Source organism: Haliotis asinina, chromosome 6 (assembly GCF_037392515.1).
Source record: "Haliotis asinina isolate JCU_RB_2024 chromosome 6, JCU_Hal_asi_v2, whole genome shotgun sequence".
Taxonomy (NCBI): Eukaryota; Metazoa; Mollusca; class Gastropoda; order Lepetellida; family Haliotidae; genus Haliotis; species Haliotis asinina.
The window spans coordinates 55,076,437-55,098,103 of record NC_090285.1 but is presented as its reverse complement, the minus strand read 5'-3'; the positions used below and the strand labels follow the sequence as shown (position 1 = coordinate 55,098,103).

The window sequence follows — 21,667 nt, the reverse complement described above, 5'->3', positions numbered from 1 at the left end:
TACATAATAAAGTACTTCATTCCCCTTTTGATAAATTTGTTGAATTCTGTTTGGCTAATAGCCAAAGCATACAAAATCATGTAGGCAGAATTGCCAGGGTGTATGAACCATACACCCCATCAAGTCTGTCACATGACCCACTACACGAGTTGTATGAATGATGAATGTGTCTGCCAAACGGCTGATCGCTTTGAAATTTTGGAGTTGAGGTATACAATTATGAGTATAAACAAAGTAATAAAATTGTTGCCATAATTTCTCATGTTTGTGTCTATAAATGTATAAAAAAAATTAAATCATTTTTACTGCATTTCAAGTTTTGCTGCTTAACAAAACCTTAAATCTGATCATTAGTATCAGAAAATCCAACCATCTCGAATTATCTCCCTTTATGATTGTTCAGGATATGCCATGGCAAAACATTTATTCTGCTGAATGTTGAATGTTGTTGTTTAAAAATTAGCTAAATTAGAATATCTTTAGGGTAACGAATTGTCACACAGTGTTTTGAAAGTGTGTACGGGACAGTAAGACCCTTGAAAATTCCCGAACAGTCGAACCCCGTTTATCCGGACATTTTGGTTTCACTCGAAACGTCCGGTTAACTGGATCAAACAAGCAAACCGTGAAAATTAAGTGAAAGCAAAAAAATATCATGTACGTACATCAATAAATCAACAGTCAGTAGTAGTAACAGTGAATCATCATGACATATAATTGTACTGATAATACATGGAAGGCGGAATGCAGGTTACCATTTGTCAGGTTGTCTTGGATGTAATCATGTAGCGCGTGGAGCTTCAGTTAGATGAAAAACGTAAATCGATGACAAAAAGTTCCTATTTTGCCAATTGCATATTCTTGTTTTTAATTTTAAATGCCCTAAAACCATATGACATAGCGTCAAACTTGTGCTATTTGCAGAAAGTAAACTTCTGGACGGGATCACATGACTTAGATCACGTGGGAGGCTATGTTTAATTTGCATCATGACAGACAGCAGGGGGCGATTTATAAGTGTTATATACAGTACAATTACAGTGTAGTTTACCTTAATGCTACATAACATGTGTTTTTGTTACTGATGATATGTTCTCACACGTGCCAAATCCTAATGAGTGGCATGCGTCACTAATGTTTTGATGGCTAATTAATCAATTCACACCAAATGCCTTCCGATAGTTTAAGAATGCAGTCGTTCGGTAAACGCTTTTGACGTGACACATATACATGTACATTGCACAGATCTCTAAGTCCGGATAACTGGATCAGTATTCAATGGAAATCTGTGTGAATGGTTTGAAAATTCGCTGTCTGGGTCCGGAAGCGTGGAGTCCAGTTAAGCAAGTACAATTAATGAACGTACATTTCATTTCACATAAAAATCGTCTGGAAGGCAGGGTTTCCAGATATGTGGGGTCTGAGTAAACGGGGTTATACTGTACACGACTACTAACCACCCTGTAGCTAATAGTACTACATACAGCTACAGTGCTACACCATCAATACTGGTTATGTAACCATGGTGATTCAGTACTGTCTTACATACAGGAAAGGTGTCACACCATTAGTACTGGTTATGTAACCATGGTGATGCAGTAGTGAGAAATCAATTACAACCATGATAATGACCCCAAAGATAGATTACTGAGACCTTCCTGTGTGCCAGCACTAATAAAGTAACAGGTCTCTTGATAGCTACGTGAATCAGTACATTTACAGGCCTATCTATAGAGATACTTAGCTATAGTCGATACATGTGGAGAGAATCGAGCCCTGAAGGTGTGAATGACAATCAATTATTTATCAGCACTGAATTGTGACTAGCTCTTGGAAGTTTCTGGTCATGTAGTTGGAAGCTTTAAGTATTGCAGCACAAGGCTCGCTCACTGATGAAACAGTTTGGAAACAAACAAAAATGGGAATAGGTAATTTTCTCTTTAAGCAATGATTGTAAACAACAAATTTATCTTCATCTTCACGAGTACTTTTAGAACATCAATCTGCAACACATCTCACTTTATATTTCTGTGTCAATAATATGAGTGTGACTGAGAAAGTTTAGTTTTCAATAATATTCCAAATACATAGCGGCATATCAGCTTAATGTTGGTCTTCACAAGTACTTTCAGAATATCAATCTGTCACACATCTCATCTGATATTTTTGTGAAAATTTGGTTTAATACAATTTTCAAAAGTATTCCACCATTGTAACAGTATGTCAGATGAAGTTGGGAGAAGAAACAGAAATATGAAATTATCAAAACTTCAACAGTTTCAGTAAAACCCTTGAAAGAAACTTAGGACAAATAGGGTTAATATCCACAAACAGAAGTTTCTGATATGCACAAGGAATGCAACTCAGGAGAGCACATTTTATCACTCTGGTGAACTGGGCTGCCTCCACCCCTTGACAGACATTCTTAAAAGTACCTATTCTGCCAAACAGGACCTAAACTTCCCGCAGCCATATTATCAAGTACTGCACCACCAGTAAATGGCTGTCCCTACACCAAGTCACTATCAGCTACACATTAACTATCCATAAATTTTGTCACATTGACCATTGCCAGAGTCTAGTTGAATGTTTTTAGCCCAACCCATGATATCCACCTTACAACTGATCTTCAGGAGAACAGGAGAAATGACTAAGGAGATCTGATGGTCAGACTCACCAACTGCATGGATCCATGGTGTCAGTCACTGCATTTTCTAGCCCAGACTCTATTACTTATATCTATATAGCTGGAATATTGCTGAGTGCAACGATAAACGATAAACAAACAAAAAATCTATCAGTCCAATCATTTTGCTGACTTAAGCTTAACATCAGCTGAAAACAATGTTAAGCAACTGTGACGTTTTTGACAGAATCCACTTTTCTCAACATTTTTACACAAGTGAATCAGAGCTGGGTTTTTTGCACTTACAAACTGGAGGGCTCGGCTTTTTTCAAGTTTGCTTTTGAAGTATCTGAGTCTAGAAACAGCAGTTAATCTTATTTCATTAAAACGGTTATGAGGAGGACTTGACCATGACGCCTAACTTCATTCAATGGAAGCCAGCCTGACAAACCCATTGATCAGGAGACTCCAGAATGACAGTCAGAGTGAAAAGAAAATTGATGGATCAAGATTTCTCACTGAAGAGTGTTGGCATTTTCAGAAAACTGAAAAAGCATTTAATTCATGGTGTTTTTCCTCAATTTCACTCTTGAAATAAAATGAGCAACTTGCTCGGAGATGTTTGTAGAAGTAGCATGTGTACTCGAATGACTGCCAACAAGGATTCAGGTTGTGAATGTATTATACAGCCCCCTCAAATCAATGTTGATTGGAATACTATTTACCAAACGTCATGGTTACTATCAAACAGAGTATCAGTAAACAAACACTGGGGCTGTCACTTTCATATTCGTGAATTAAACCGAATCTCCTTATGAATTCAGTTCATTATTTGCAGACACCAGAATCAAATATTTGTGACTTTTTTTGTAAAAAACGAGGTGTTTTCATATGAATTTGGGTGTTATTTATCTAGGCAAGATATACAATAAAAATGAATCCAAATCAAATAGGATAGCAGTCAACAGCCTCAAATGAAGAATTTGACAACCATGGGGCCAATGGCCACTGTCATGATAAACTGACACTAACATGGTGAAAACATGTCAAAGAATATATATATTGTTATTGTTTCATTTAATATAATGAATTATGAATCATCTGCTCACTTGATATTATATCCATTACAGAATACTTTAATTTGTTTCCAGTGATCGAGATATGTATATTAACACTGAATTTGTTGTATTCCTAATACAGCCTTTTAGTTTCTGCCTTGGTCATATGTCAACGCTGGCTTTGACAGACAGACTAAATCACTAGAAGAATGTCCCTGTATATAATTATAATGAAAACGACCCCAATTATATATTAACAGTGATACATCTGGCAAGGGGAAAATAGTGGTAGTAGATATAGCGCCTGCTTATCATGCCGAAAGTCTGTGTTTGACTCCCCACATGGCTACATAGGGACTTACGGGACATGAATTCCTGCGTCTTATACATATATAAATTAACAGTGAACGCAGCAATACTTATTTATTGTCCATATGGACACAGAAAAAGTCCAAATACTTTTTGCAAAAGTATGTTATCATGTCTGCTACTAATTTTTGTGTTCCTGGGTTATGGTATCAATTGCAATATAGTTGCTGTCACAATGTGATCATCATTATACACACTATAATAACAGCAACTGAACTACAACAATATTACATCATAGCATTAATAATAATATTTAAGTGTCTGGGACCACCAGTTCGCAAACCAGGACATCTGAAAATTAGGAATATGAGAGCAACCAGGTCCAAACTACAACATATGGTCACAGAACATTTAGCAGAGCGATAGCTGTATTCTGGAATGGATTACTCGAAAATGAAAAATTGGAAAATATTGTCAGTTTCTGATTTTGTCTCAAAACCATCTTCTTCAAACGAGCGTTTGACTCAGTGCACATGAGCAGTACTATACAAGAGTCTAATCTGATTTTATTTAATTTGATTTGATTATCCACCGATACAGATTCAACAGGCATGTACCATTTGTTAGCCCAAACAAACTAAAAGAACATATTACCAAAACATGTGTGTCCTAAAAATATTTGATTCTTTAACTTGAAGTGAATATACCAGTGTGAATTTTTTATTTGGCACTATGACCTTACCCCATGACACTTCTGTACCACAACAACATTCATACGTCTATCATAAATTTGAGCTGTAGGAGCCCAGGGTGAAGGTGTACAACCCAACTTTTGCGCTATGACAACCTTAAGTCTATGTTATGGTATGGAGGCCAACTTAGTGCTAAGATTCCTTTGTACAACAGCTTCCAGGTTCTATTTGAAAAAGTATTTATCCAACCTTGACATTACCTTTACCTCAGACTTACGCTTTGAAACTACTTTGCAAATGGTACAATGTAAACAAACAAAATAACTGTCTCAACAACCTGTCCCATTGCTCTTCTGAAGGAAGACTATTACAATGATTCTCAATAAAGGTAAACATCAACTAACCTAATCTAAAAATTCCTGAATATATTTCCATTTACCATGGCAACAGTCACCTTGACCCTTGATTAATGTGAAATAAATGTCAGGGAAAATTCACAATGCTAAAGGGCGACTGCTGCAAAATTCTTGCAACAATATACAGTAATTGGCTCCATTTTATTAGACAACCTAATAAACTTCTTTATCCATCGGCAATTCATTTTTTTAGAAACATGAAACTATCCTAGCCTTGCAAAAAGGTGACTTCATGTAAAGTGTCTAGAGATTGTATAGAATTTAATATAATATGTGGTACATCAGTCTTAACTGTTATGAAAAATAACCCCCTTATGTTGTATGTTCCACAACCTCATATCCCGAGTCCATGATGATGATGATGATGATGATGATGATGATGATGATGATGATGGATCATCATGCCACGGACCTGGGTTCGATTCCCCACAAGGATGCAACAAGTGAAGCACATTTCTGGTGTCCTCCATCGTTATATTGCTGGAATAATGCTAAAAGCTGTGTAAACCCAAACTCACTCATTCACTCACTCACTCACTCTAAACTTTCCAGAGTGAAAACACGTCTGCTTCACAAACGTGAGGCTTCAAGCAGACAGAAAAAGTACTCCAGAAACCCACTGATAACTTGTGTATTTATAATGCTGATGAACATTATGTGCTTCCAGTTTGCTGGCATTATTGATCATTCAATGACTGGTAATTTAATCTGTCCAAATATTACATTTTTGATCAGTTTCAAATGAAATTTAGGCTCTCTGTACCAGTATCAAATCTGAAAACAAAATTATTATTGTCTCGTTCTAAAACGAAAGACGATGACCATCTGAGATCAAGAACAATAGGTCCAGTACTGGATAACATATCCAAATATCCCTTGTCGTACAAGAACTTGATTTCTTTTAAAAATGTTAAATGCCATACTCATCAAACATGGCCTTCCCACTATCAACAATATTCTAGGTATGTGACAGCTTTTTGTTAATATTCAATGATCCAATCATTGACAGTGACACCATCAGTATTGATCTACACAATTAGGACAAAATGATATGCAATAATTAAGTCTACAAACCTCACTATCAGAGGCTACAATCATTCCTCAAAGACTTAACCCCAATCAATTCCTACTGTTCGTACAGTCCCTCTTAGTCAATGTGTAAAAAGTCTCAAAGCACTTAATCCAAAAGTCATCATACACGACGGTCATAACTGAATGGTATTAAATAAATGAAAATCACTAATCAGTTTGGAATCCTTGATTTATAGGTGACACAAACTATGTAAATGAATCAATGCCAGGCGAAAACAACTAGGATAATTTGTCTTCTTCAACCATCCATCATTTTAGCCAGTGTCTGAAAATAAGCATGAAAGTCAAGAGGTCCTTGTCACAATTCAGTAGCGTTGAATGTTAGAAACGGAGGAGCCCTGATACAAATACCACAGAATCAAACCAAATAGGTTCCTTGGCCCTCTTAATTTCCTATACTTTGAACCCTGAAAGGGAAAGATAAATGTGACAGTTGTTAAAGTTGAGATTGTGACATGTTACACTTGGGATCATACTTTTTCAATAAAGTAAAAAAACTAGAAATCATTTTCCTGAGAAAATGTAAATCAAACATAACACAATGCATCTGTCCATTTTCTCAAAGATATAGTATATTCATCTCTAATTATGTGCAACAAAGCTGATATCACTATACTTCACAATGGCTGCTTTTCCACCAATATAAATAACGGAACCATTTGTGTTGACCAGAGAATCAGTGTCAAGCCAAGTGCATAATGTTCAGTGAGAAGTTTTGAATGTGAACCACTGATGGCACCAATATCACTGCCCTATGTGTAAATAGAGAAAGAACTAGTCCAAGGGTGTTACAGATAGTTTTCACAGCATTCCCTTTCAAGATGATTACTGCAGACTCCAGCAAGTGTGCATTTGGTCCTGTTGTATCGTTCTTTGCTTGCTTTTAAAAGTTTAAAAATTAACTCTTTGAAAGGCAGGTTAAGAACAGCTTGTGAATTCCAGAAAAACATTACCTCTTGAAAGTGTTTGCTTGATCAAGAGCTAACAACAAAACTGAGACCTCAACACATTTTTTTTTACCCAAATGTCCAGAATGATACCAGTTAATTAACCAGCTGATTCTATTCTAAGTGAGTGAGTGAGTGAGTTTGGTTTTACACCGCTTTTAGCAATATTCCAGCGACATCATGGCGGGGGACACCAGAAAATGGGCCTCACACACTGTACCCATGTGGGGAATCGAACCCGGGTCTTCTGCGTGACGAGCGAACGCTTTAACCACTAGGCTACCCCACCACCCCCTCTACTCTAAGACACTGATATCCAGACAATAGTTTATATCCATTTTTGCCTTAATAGACAGCAAAAGTAAAGGACACTGAGCAATAAGTGTTGTGTTTAAACAAGTGAGATTCTGGCAAGGATCTCTGAATTAATAAACAAAGTTTCTATTCATTTCTCAATACAATGATGAATATAATCATCTTAAGGAATAACCAATAGGCAGTTTACACACAGAGATTATCAATAATGTTTTTGCCATCATATTGATCTCATAAATACATCTACACACAGTAACATTTCAATATCTCTGAAGTCCTCAGAATGGAAACAGACGAAAAGAACAACACAATGGTCTTCCAATGATAAAAAATAATTGAAAATCGATCAAAAGAAGGATTAAAAAAGACTATCAGTTGTAAAAAGATTTTTTTCAATTAATCAGAATTTTGTTGTTTATCAATAACAGACTTAACCAGCTATCCATATCCATAAAATCTTCATTCTTATGTATTTGACTTCTAAATGCCCTTTAAAGACTTGATAACAGACATGAATGAAGTAAAGCAACCTTTAAATTTGACAAGTATTCATGAATATATGCTCAAAAGCCCAAATCGATATGCACTGTAAAATTTTAAGCGTTTTTATTGTTTCATTACAATTCCAGAGTCTTTCTTGCATGTGTGCATTTCACTGCATGACAGTATTAATTATAAAAAAAAAACATTAATTAGAAAAGAACAAGGAAAAAACCCTAAAAACTGGTGATTACAATACAAATGTATCTATTTCAATTATAATCGATAATCATTCACTGCAAGTCCTTGGTAATTGACAGTGGATTTAATTTCCGATTCCTAACACTAATCATTTATCAGAAATACATCATTGTTAGGTGTTATGGAAATGAGAATGGCTAACATGTATAATTATGTCATAAATGCTGAAAATAAAAAAAAAAACAAAAGCTTTTTTACAGTTAATGTATACTGCAAGCTTATTTATTTCACAATCAGAATATGTTGATATTCTTTGAATTATTAAATAGAATTCTCAGACTTCAACATCAACATTTTTCATTGCTAAATGCTTTTACTCTATTCTGGTTGCACTTTTTCCTGAACTACCAACCACAGTGGACCACTACGTTTCCTGACAATTCTAAACATGAAAGCTTTGAAGAATGGCTTCATTCAGGAATGTCCACTGAACCTTCATGCTATAAAACTCCAAAGCAATCCTTTCAGACTGCAAAGGAAAAGCATGACGATTTCCAAAGAGTTTGAATGTGTCTTTGCATGGCCTGCCTTACTGAGAGCCTTCTTCTAAAGCTAGACATTTTCTTGATCAATGAACCACACGTCAGTGGAAGCTTAACAATATTCCAAGACCACTGTCCATATTTTCACATTTTGTCATCTTGTTCTATTCTTAAATTCCTGAGTTGTTTGATCAGGCTGAGTGAGTGAAGGAATGATTGTATATATGATACAGTAATATCCCAGTCTTTGGCTTTGACAATTGATTCAATAAGTGACTGATATCATGTACTATGATTTCCTGTTTGAATAGGATATCAACCAAGGTGGACCTTAGAGTCTTGTCACACCGAAGACCCGGGCTCAATTCCCCATATGGTTACAATGTGTGAAGTCCAGTTCTGGTGTCCCCTGCCATGACATTGATGGAATATTGCTAAAGCAGCGTAAAACCACACTCACTCATTCAACCATTCACTTAGTGTGATCAATATTACACTTAACATGACAAATACTCTTGACAGTATCCAAAAATTTTAAAATGAACATCAAAGGTCCTTGTTCTACCCCAAGGATAAATATTATGTATGTAATTTAAAATCTCGGGCAAGCACTGACATAAATTATACTGCAGCAAACCTTAAAGGACCACTAAACTCAATATTTTGGTACTCATTTTATCACTGCATGTGAAAGAATTTTGGTTAGTCATAAACGAAACACCATTTTTTTATATAAAAAAATTGTGGTTAATTAATACCAAGCGCTTAAAAGTTGCTAAAAAGCCGTCTGCTTCTCTCGAAACCGCAGATAGGCTATGTAACTCTGTCGGGTAGAGCCCTACAGTGACCTCATAGAAGGAACGATTTCCTGTTAAATGTATAGAAAATGTGTAGGAAGCTAATCATTTTGCTGATTTCTCGACGTCACCAAAGACCTGCCGAATTGTTGTGTTGCCGTCAATTGTTCCTTGGGGTCGGGTGATGGTGTCACTATGCACAGATTTCCACCAGACTCCGTAGTTTGTGCTTAAATTGGTTGTTTGTGTGTGTGAAGTGAGCTTTGTGGAAGCCTGTGATATATACTCAAACGGATGGTTCGTCCCCTACCACGTTTCCAGGATAGAAAATGGAGTTCAAGTTTCATCGAGTTTATAAAATCAAGACTGCTTACTACACATTGCTGGCCAAAAGGACTTTGCAAGGATATAACGCTTTCTTCCTCGGAAACGAGGTTGTGGTCGATGTGACAATATTATTGTAAGTAATATTATATTGACCGATTCCAAGAGTGAAATTGTTATGTTATAAGCAATGTCATGTAAAATCCTAATGTCCATCAATAAAATACATATTTTACTACCTGTAGAAAGTAATTTTGATTTTGTAAGTCAGTGAAAACAAACTTAAATAGCATTCATCCTCAGACATGGCGCCGCCATTTTTGAAAATCGTGAAGTCAAATCCATTTGAACTGATGAGATTAAGTATGGTTTGTTCTCATCAAGTTAGAAAATCAAAACCACATAAATATGTACTAGTATCCATTACCAAAAGGAGTTTGCATGACACAACCTGTAACATAACCTAAGCGAGGTCAGGGTCGAAGTGAAAATACTGTGCGATAAATTTCTTCACTTGCTAAATTTTCTTGGTTTGTAACGTTCACTCACCAGTATGAACACTTGTCAATATACGTCTTTATACTTGGTCTCATAATCCTAATTACTTTATAATCATACTTGTATGCATTTTGAAACTTAATAAAAAGAGGCGATCTGCGAATGTATAACAGGAATGTAATATGTAGACATTTCATAGTTTGCCTGTATGAATCATAATTCGCACGCACGCCCTAGTGTATGTCGTCTGCATCATTACACTTCACGACGAAAACAATGATTCTGTTGAAAGCTACGACAACTTATTAAAAACAAAAATGCAAATAGTAAAATTAAAGTTATAGGAGCAATGTCAGGCTATTACCTTCTTCGAGGAATGTATCCATCAATATCCACAAAAACAAGTGATATATAATTCATCTGAAGATTTCCCAAGTGATGTGTCTTTGAACAGTCTAATATACGAAAACGTGATGTATCGTTTCAGGTTTTTCACACTGCTGTATAGTTTCATTGGTTACCCAAGATAGCACACCTGGCAACTAATTGCATAATGTGCGTCAGTTTTTCAAAAAAGTAATTTATATAGATAGCCAATAATAGTCATTCTTTTTAAAAAGTTACTTAGTTTGCCAATAATTAGCAATCAATTGATGTATTGGCGGTCAATCCTTTGAAAGAAGGGTGTTGGTTTACATAGACACAGACACGACAGAGAGTATTCAGTACAGATTAGTAAATGTACATACATAAACACTACCTTTTGACAAATCCCCCATTTAAATCCCCATAAAACTAATTAATCAATCAGCGTGTTATCGGTTAATCCTTTGATCGATCCAGACAAAAGAAATGCCAAATGGGGGCCTTTGTCGGGTAATCTAAGTGGTGTTACCACTAATTATACCTGTTATAAATTCATTAACTGAGCATCAAGTGAATGATGACAAATAACGTGTAGGTTTATACCACCTAACACGGATTACAACCTAGCGACACCAAGTGATTTTGACAGAATCGTCCATGAAAACAAGGGCTGTAACTCGAAAACTGGGCAAAGCAGGAGACAAAACTAAATGATAGTAGATCGTGAGAACATATAGCTTTCATTTTTCTCAACAGCTGTCGCGATTTCAGGTTTGTACAAACCTGTAAACGAAGTAGTTTAACCCCTGAAATGTAGATGAATACTGCACAGACCCTCATTTCTATACCCACTATTACGTCACGGAGACGCGCCGCTCTGATTGGTTGAAATTTCGTTCGTGGCTGGGAATTGAGCACTGTTGACAAAAAGGTCGAATTAAGGTAATTAAAGATCGAGATGAGCAGTTTTAATGATGGGGTTTCATTTATAACGATGTCAGCAAGTGATTTTGCATTTGTACCCTATTAGAGTATATGTGACCTTTAAAGGGCACCTGCAACGCAAAATATATCTCTGCAGATTCTGATTCCCTTTGGTGTGGACTTACAGTAACAAATTAGCAAAAATGCAAATTCAACTTACAAAGTTGAAAAATAAAGTGATTGAAAACCCCCTGAAATCAGAGTGCAAATGAGTCACCAACTTTCCCCCAGCACTGGGGGAAAAAGTGGTTTCAGCAGCTGTGCTGAGCTGCACCCATAGCGCATGCTCAGTAGTTAGGTTCACACAGTTTAAACCGTGGAAGGTGACTCGTAAAAACACAGCAAGTGATGCATGCAAGGATTATCACTGCAGCCAAAGTTGGAGAACAAGAGATGTTTCTTGTGATTACAAGCATCTTGGGTCTGCAGTTGTAACAATACATTGGTCCCACACAAGCGGATGTGCAAACCAAGTTTCCGGGAAAATGTAGCATGAGAAATCCTAATTTCATAGTTAAAAAGTGCTCAGCTTGGAAACTGTCGTGTCTATGGTAACATAGAAAAAACAAGCTGATTGTGATAAGCAGCCTCTGCCACAGACAAAACTCAATGTCGGTTTTATTGACACCTATGTGTCTGCCTGTCTGCTGATGGCAATATGCAATACACAACTTCAGTGATTGATCACATGCAATTTGAACTTAACACCTATCAGGCTATAAAACATAAACAAAATACATTGATTTATGGCTTGTGCACCTGGATTTTGTCTCTGTCACATTATGTAATTACACAGACATTGTATTCATATGTACCACAGGAGTGTCATTATGTGGTGGGTTGCAAACAAACTGCATCCATTTTTCATGGATGACTGGATCGACAGAAACCAGTGCAAACTCAGATCGTCAGTTTCAAGTTCTGCTTCGGGCAGCATTTCATCATCTCAGGAATTGTTGATTGGATCAAATGCAAATGCCGAGAGCATGTGTTTACAAAACCCAACGACTCTATGTACATTATTTGTAGACAACAACTTCTTCTATTGTATATGATGTGACATTTCGGAATGGATTCTCATACCGTTATCATTCTTGCTTGACAACGCTTTATGAATCCACAGCAAAACATTGCATCATATACAACAAAATAGTGAGTGAGTGAGTGAGTTTAGTTTTACGCCGCACTCAGCAATATTACAGCTATATGGCGGCGGTCTGTAAATAATCGAGTCTGGACCAGACAATCCAGTGATCAACAACATGAGCATCGATCTGCGCAATTGGGAACCGATGACATATGTCAACCAAGTCAGCGAGTCTGACCACCCGATCCCGTTAGTCGCCTCTTACGACAAGTTGAGTCGCCTTTCATGGCAAGCATGGGTTGCTGAAGGCCTATCCTACCCCGGGACCTTCACGGGTCTACAATAAAAGAAGTTGTTATCCACAAGGATTGGGAAAGAGAACTTTAATAATTGGCCATTTTCTGGATTAAGAGCCATTTCCTGAATTTTGAACGGGTCACTGCCCTGGTATCAATAGTTAACTTCCAATGTGCAAAATGGCCGATGGCCCCTGCCTTTCCCAATCCCTGCATCCATAAAAAATCTTACTTTCTTATTACTCACCACACTTCTAAAATGCCATTCAAACAGATCATCTCACACACAGTGAGCCCTTAAGAGTATCAGCAAATGAAAGAGCCAATGAAAAGTCTTTGTTACACTTGAGTGCACACCCATCTGCTCTGACCGGGTTTAGTCGCCCAGGTGCTTCGTTTCAAGGGAAGAAATCCCAAGTACCAAATACTGCGCTTTTGATTCCCAACTGTACGCTTTTAATGTTGTTCATTTGTTTTTTCACGCTTTTAAAGTTGTTTATTGGTATTTTAACAATCACCAACGTATATTAAATGTCATGAATAAGTGATAATTGTGTTCAAATAATGTTTTGGTTTTTTTTCATTCATGTGGCCTTTAAGGCACATCCCCTATATTTAAAAATGCTTGGCATTCTTAATTTACAAAATTCTTGTTTAGGTGGTGACTCATTGTCTAATACATCTAGGTTCTGTATCATAACATACTACATGCTGAATACATGGACAAATAGAGCAATTAGTGCCTGGATCAGTAACTGCATATTTGCATATTTGGTTGCATAACATAACTCAATACATCCTCTGTCAATAGTCCGAGCACCACCCAGAATGATTTCTCTCCGCAAAAACACGGCTAATAATCAAATTGATAATACTAAATTCTACTGAAAATCATGCTTAGAAATGGGATGCATGGACATGGATAGTCATATCATCATAGATAGTCCTATCATCATAGATAGTCGCATCATCATAGATAGTCATATCATCATAGATAGTCGCAAGAACTGTGCTAAAAATATGCATGATATTCTAGAGGCCTGGTCATTGACCTAATTTAGAATTCCTTATTTAAGGGGCTTCATTCAGAATAAACATTAAGCTCTCGAGGGAAACAGCATGATGAAGGAGAAGACAAGATAAATACTGATGGATACAAGTCCTGCATTACCTGTGAAAGTAAACCCTTTGAAGCACATGCTTCCAGTATTAAATACATAGAGCCATGAAATTATGCTGTTCTGAATAGGAGACTGTTGGGATACTGAGGCCAGTAAAATCCTCAAGACCAAACAATCGGCTTAAATATTTAACATTAAGAATTTGAACAGGTTCAGTGTAATTCAGGTATCTGTAACAGCGACAACACCAAGATCATTTCTGTGGCCAGTGAAGTCCTCAAGATCAAACAATCGGCTTTACTCTTCAACATCAATAATTTGAACAGGCACAGAATACATGGAACTGACTGTTTTCATGATCCAATTGTGGCACTAAGACAAATATATCTGTTTTCAACTTCAGTCCCACAAACAGACCTAATATAAGCCTGTTCACTCCAATGCAACAATGTTGTACTGTGGTTGAGACTGCAAAATAATAATTCTTGTACTTCTGGGGTTGGGTCCATATGGAATTCAAGCCCTCACTCCTAGAAAGGCATCTAATCCCTGAGAAAGAGTAATCCCATTCCCAAACAAAACGTATTTTGCACTTGGCCATTTACTAAAGGGTTTGGCGTATTGAATCTTTGGTTTAGTTAGATCAGCTCTGAAAACACTAAAGTGTACTAAAACAGGTGCTTGGAAAAAAATTATACTGTGTAAAATAACCTAATAAAGTCATTTGTCAGTAATTTATTTGTCAGTCTATTAAGCTCATGACACATTTTTGATAGGTTCAACATGTTCCAAGATTCATTCTGTAAATTCAGAATTCAAAATCAATTCAGGCAATTTACACATTCAGCACCAAAGAACATATGTTACAGTTATCACAGCCTTGAGGAGTTATACCATGGTATATGAAAGGTTGAGGTGGGGGATGAGACCTAAAATCAGGATGGTGATGTCAAAATCAGTAGAGGACGTGAAACAGTCTCCCGTTACGTGTACAAGTGACTACCTGAGAGGGGGTCACTCGTACGCGTGACTGCCTGATCACAGACAGAGAAATTCTGCATGTCACACAAAAACACGTCTAAAAGTGTTATTTATGAAAATAATTAAACAAATATGCTACAGTTGTTGACTGATGGTCAAGTTATTGGATGACGTGAATGAAAGCATGAAAAGAGGAAATTAAATTGTCAAAAAATGACAAAAATGTGCAAAATCTGAGCAAAAATTGACGATATTTAACAGAGAATTTCACCTATGTACATATTTTTCAGAAACTTAAATTTAGTATTTTCTGAAAGCTCATTCATCGTAGATTCATAATATATATGCAGCTTTCGATGCACACCAACGCACACCTGTGTGTTATTGTGTTGAAACATGTTTACTTTCTTCGAAACTGTGTGAACCGTCTCGCGTAGAAGTGACTGGGTTAGCGTGTCATTAATGGGAGGTAACTGATGTCTGTCAAAACATCAGTCTTGCGTCTTGGACTGTCTGAAGCTTACGTAAATTAGATTTTAGACTTGTTGATGGTGCTGACAAATATTGGATCATTATCAGACCAAATCCTGGACCACCCATCTCAGCGGAACATGAGGAATATTTATTACCATTTTGACTGCTAAGTCAAAGGGGTGGTCTAATGACGGAAAATCGATCAAAAGAAGGATTAAAAATGACTACCACTTGTAAAAGATATATTTTCAATTAATCAGAATTTTGTTGCTTTAGGTGCTCAGAATCGTAAACCTATCCGCATTGTAAAATTTTAACTTTAACCACTTTTATTAATTACAATTCCAGTGTCTTTCTTGCATGTGTGTATTTCATTGCTTGGCAGTACTAGTTACATTAAAACATTTATTAGAAGAAAACCTGGGGAAGAGCACTTACAATTGGTGATTACAACAAAAATTATGTATTTTGATCGTAATCAATATAAGTCCACCCATAATCGATTGTGGACATGGTTTCTGATTGGCAACAATCCTCAGTTATACTAAATACAGAGATGGAAAACAAATGGGAGCCAGGTCTAAGACATGAACCACTTTGGTAAAAATCCATGATGTTGATAGTGATAAAACGAAGATCCTTACATGAGTAATTCTTAGATTTGAAACCATCAGACCAATTGTGAGGAGCAAGTCTTGGCACCATAGACCCCATCCAGGCACTGGGGAAGAGAACTTTGACAATGGGCCGTTTCAGGTTTATTAGCCGTTTCCTGAATTTTGAATGGGCCACAGCCCTTGTATCAATAGTAAACTTCCAAATTTTAATAGTCCCTTTTTCATTTTAAGTGCAAAATGGCCCATGACGCCTGCCTTTCCCAATCCCTGCCCATCCTTCTTCAACCCATGCTTATAACCATAGCTACTCATGCTTTCACATGTAATATGGGTATTTGTCAAGCCTAGTATTTTAGCCAGCTAATACTTGTAAATTGGTCTACATAGACGAAAACAGCTTGGGTGAAATGCCAGGTGTCATTGTTCATGATGTACGAAACTGAACAAACTACATCCTACACAATGTGTCAATGCTTTAGACTACATGACAACATGGTTGACCGTGCAATGATGTATTTTGGTTCAATGGTTGCCATGGCTGTTTTCACATCTGGATATCAACTCAGTAAAACCAGAACTGATATGTCAATTTATATCAGGGTTGCTATTGTGGGTATGACGGACAGATTTTCAAACAACACCATATATCTTTAGTCTGTGGATGAGTTTGTGATCAAATTATAATCACTGTATTTTGTTATCAGAGTAATGCTGTTGAACAAATGCTGAATGTTTTCACTGTAACCCGACAAAGTTTAGTAAATATTTTTCAGGTGTATTGATAATATTTATGTCAGTAATCTCATATTCTCACACTGATTCAATTTGTAGAGACTCTATTATCAGTGCAGACAATATTCCATTTCCAAAGAAAGACAAAACCACCACCAATATCAAGAACAATACTGACATACAAATAGGTAGGCAAATCTGTACTGCACTGTGTACATAATGAAATCAAAATTGATGGATCATTAATCAGCTCTCTCATTACTGTCTAATAAACAAAATACTTGTATCAAAAAGCAACATACATAACTTAATGAACAGTGTCACAAAAGTAATAAGCAAAAAGAATCCACCAAAACTATATATGTTAGCCCTGTTTTCAAATTATTCCATGTACACTGCAATGTATTCTGGGCCTTCTGGATTAAGAAGGGATCGCTGCTACAGTGTACAAGGCACTAATGAGTTCTCAGATTTCATTTACTTCGTAATCAACCAATAAACATTATACTTAATAATAAGATTATTGATTCTAACTTTCAGCACATTGGCAGTTTAAGAAAATATTCAAACAAAATCTTGAAATAGTTTGGACAGGTATCCAAAGATATTTCCTTACTCACAGATATCGAGAAAATATTAAGTACACCTCACTGAATAGCGGTAAGTCAGTAGCTCACAGTAGACATAGAGAAAATGGGTCGCATTGTGAAATGTCCATTAAGTCGTCAGAACTTCGGCATAAATAAATTAACTGTACAGAAAACGATGCCTTCCTTCGTTTCGAAATACTGGTTCTTTCTCGATACGTTTTCAACAACTGTCAAATGCCGATGCTAATTCACATGATTCATGCAAGCATTACAATGTCGACACACATCTTCACTTACTTTCAAGAATCACAGCTTACAAAAATATGTCCATCCCCCTGAAACTCAACATAGACGTAAGCAGATGCACTACATATCTCTGTTTATCTTCTTTGAGACGAGGTAATCCAAATTCTGACATTCATCTTCGAACAGCGAGCACAATTTCCTGCGATCAGTTCGTTTAGCCACTGTGAATTTCAAGTCTCCGAGTGAGGAGAGCTCCCAAAGCGAGGTAATTCGCGAGAATTCGTCTGCTACGACGCAGCCAATTTTTGCATAGTGACAACCCCATTGACAGCTTAATCTAAACGTTGTGTATGTATTATCTGAATGAAGCATGAATATATTTTGTAACGAAAGGTGTGTTTCATCACGCCAGGAGCCAGAGTTGAATGTGAAAACAGATGATAAAACAACAATTATTCAGCTACAGTAGCTGATCTTATAAACAATTTGCCGTAAATCATTCGCATACGGAAAACCCCGCGGTGTCGTTATACAAGTCTAATAAAATTGTAATAAAAATTGAAAAAGAAATAGTTTGCCACAAAGTGTCACTGAATCATACACCTGTTAAATTGTGAAAGGCTAACTTTATATTTACGTTACTGTTACTATGCAAAAAGTAGTTCGAAGTGACGGCACGACTGGAGTGACATGAAAGTATTTTACTGCCGCTTCCTTCAATGATGGCGGCGTTGATAAATGTAACGTGCGCAAGGAGAAAAAGAAGGTCACCTATCGCCTCCGAAGGTCTAATTTCTGTCCGCAGTGGTATGTGTTGTACCCGTTATGAGTTGTATCGTCTGTCATCCATAAGAATATCAGTTTTGCGTCAATGATTGTGTTTGTAGTGGCAGCTGAAGGGATCCTTGAAAGTCTGGGGACAATAGGCGACTATGCTTGTCGCAAGAGGTGACCAACAGGATCGGACAGTCAAGCTCGCTGACTTGGTTGACACGTGTCATCGATTCCCAGCTGCGCAGATAGATGCTCATGCTGTTGATCACTATAATGTCTGGTCCAGACTAGAATATATGCAGACAACCGCCATATAGCAGGAATAGTGCTGATTGTGGCGTAAAACTAAACTCACTCATGCAGTTGAAGGTCATCCTAATTTTTTTATCATTCTCGATGTTCTGTTTTCAGGTCTATCAACGCCACTGTCACCTCTCAACTGTGATCAATGAAGAAACATCCTCTCCTAAAGTTACCAGCATGTCTGCATGGAAGGCTGTTGTTGTTCAGTTGTATTTAATTGTCCATTTTAATCAATAGAGAATACATAATCATTTTGTATGCAGAAATATCGTGCGTGGTTGTGTATTTCATTCAGACTTAAGAATCGAAGCATGGAAGTTAATACATGCCAGGTGTGTTGGGTCCTTCCTACTGTGACTCAAAACGTTTCAGTCACATCGAGGTAGATGTACAGGACCGTATTTCAAAAACCATTTTAAGTCACTGGGGAGCCTTATTGCAATGTTAAAGAATGGTTAACCTTAGTAAAGGTTGTTTCGTGAAAGGAGATCCATACTCCAGATCCACACTCCCTAGATTCGTAGCCCCACGACATTCGTAAGCTGCAGACGTGAAAACGAGGCACAACTGTCATGCGGGTAATGGCTAATTGTCTGTTTGATTGAATTACGTCATGAATTCATAGAGTGAAGAGTGAGTTGCTTAATTAACGCCCCACCTGCAATTTGCAGGTAGCTGCGGCGATCTTAAAGAGCATTTACAGTTATGATTTATTTCACACATGATTGAACAGTAAACTGGTTTTGTGTCTTAATCAAAACAACATGGCGACTTCACGATATGGAGTACTGTGATTGGATACACATGAGTATGTTTAGATGAATTAGACACGATATCTGACGAACATTACCTGCAAAATACATACACATTCCTTCCTTACTTCATCCATACATTCATTCCTTCCTTACTTCATCCATACATTCATTCCTTCCTTACTTCATCCATACATTCATTCCTTCCTTACTTCATCCATACATTCATTCCTTCCTTACTTCATCCATACATTCATTCCTTCCTTACTTCATCCATACATTCCTTCCTTCCTTACTTCATCCATACATTCCTTCCTTCCTTACTTCATCCATACATTCCTTCCTTCCTTACTTCATCCATACATTCATTCGATGGTTGTGTAATTGATACTTCTTGTTTGATCAGCATCCTAAAAGTTTTTGAGTAAAAAAATGAAGCATACGTCTTTAAAGATGACAAATTCTTGGGTTTTTTTTATTATTAACAACAGAGCATGCTCCGCATATAATATTCACTTTCATGAAAAATACTTCATTGTAGATTGGCGTTTCTTGATTTTTACGCCAGTGCAGTGTTGATACCTTTTCTCAGCCCATTCATTCAAAACTTGACTTACCAGTAACATGATGTTAGTATTCAGCTGGTCATTGACAGGTTGATTTGCTTTTTTCTGGCAATATAGGGTGGCTGATGTCGGATTTGTCCAGATTGGGACCAGAAATTGGTGTCGGACTCCGGAATGTACAGATGTTGGATAATTCAATGTTTAAATGATGATAATATAGAAGAAAGCTTCCGTAAATATGTCGTAATTCACAGATTGTCGGATAATTAGGTGTCGGAATATACAGAGTCCAGCGTATTTCTCCTTCATCACACGTACAATTGTTTAGATACCCAATTATTAGTGATAGCGTTGAAGCAATATATTAAAATTTACGACCAACAGTATCCCCTGCAGTGGTACTGCCACAAGTAGCATTTATTACTCTCCTACATAAGGTGAAATGTCACAGGATTGTCATGGTAATGACAATTTGGCATACCGTTTATTGTCTTTTTCTTTAATCAGCGATTAGACTTTAAATCAGTTTTGGCGCGAGTGTGTTAAGACAAAAGAAGCTGTCAAATGAAGAGTATTCTGACTGAACGTATTATAAGTTATCCCATCGTGTCGAAAGAAGTACGGGTTTTTATCAGTCACGAATAAGGTTGTACTCCCTCCCCGCGGATCGTGACAGGTGTACATGGCATTTTATCTGAGTCAAGTGCACCAATCAAAACTCGAAATTCTTACATGAGGCTGGACAAAGGCCTCTGTAAAAGCGAGTTTCAAGCCGACTACATAAATAAAAACAACCTTTCATGCTGATTCGCGGCACGATTCCGACCATGTCATGAGCATGTTTTTGGGAATCATAATCAAACTGTCGTGTCGCAAGGCGCCCATGCCGCGTCAAAAAAAACTTGCGTCTAAGGATAACAACATGCGCTAGATTACGTGGTACATTTTCCTTTTTGGGGGATAGAAGTTACCACTTCATTTAGCCACTTCATGCCGCAGACAGTATGGCTTCCTTTCAACCCTCAACTTCCGCTCATAAAGTTACCAACGTAGAGTTATTCCCCTTGAGAGATAAAGTACGGTGAGCAGCGAGTTGCGCTCAACTTAATGAAACTAAATGTCTCTCATTATCTTATTCCAATAAGAAGGCAGACTATTTTCAATAGAGAATTTTAAAGATACGTCCATTATGTAGATGATGAACTTCACTTGACTTTTGTATAAGTGAAGTTCATCATCTACATAAGGGACGTATCTTTAAAATTCTCTCTGCCTTCTTATTGGAATCAGATAATGAGAGGCACTTAGTTTCATTAAGTTGAGCGCTCCTCTCAAGGGGAATAACTCTAAGTTGGTAACTTTATGAGCGGAAATTGAGGGTTGAAAGGAAGCAAGCATACTGTCTGCGGCATGAAGTGGTAAATTTTATGGTTTATTTTGCAGGAAAGGGCAGGTTGAAGTCTGGTTAGAGGCTTAGCCAC

General features: G+C 37.0%; 1 protein-coding gene across 1 annotated transcript in view; it reads right to left on the bottom strand.

The window, feature by feature from the left end:
- Positions 1 to 17,964, bottom strand: part of LOC137286215 (cytochrome b5 reductase 4-like) — a 97,384-nt gene extending 79,420 nt beyond the window's left edge. Inside the window, exon 1 of the mRNA XM_067817937.1 lies at positions 17,843 to 17,964. The gene's annotated coding sequence lies outside the window, so the exon portion shown is untranslated. The remainder of the gene's footprint in view (positions 1 to 17,842) is intronic.
- Between the last annotated feature and the right edge of the window lie 3,703 nt (positions 17,965 to 21,667).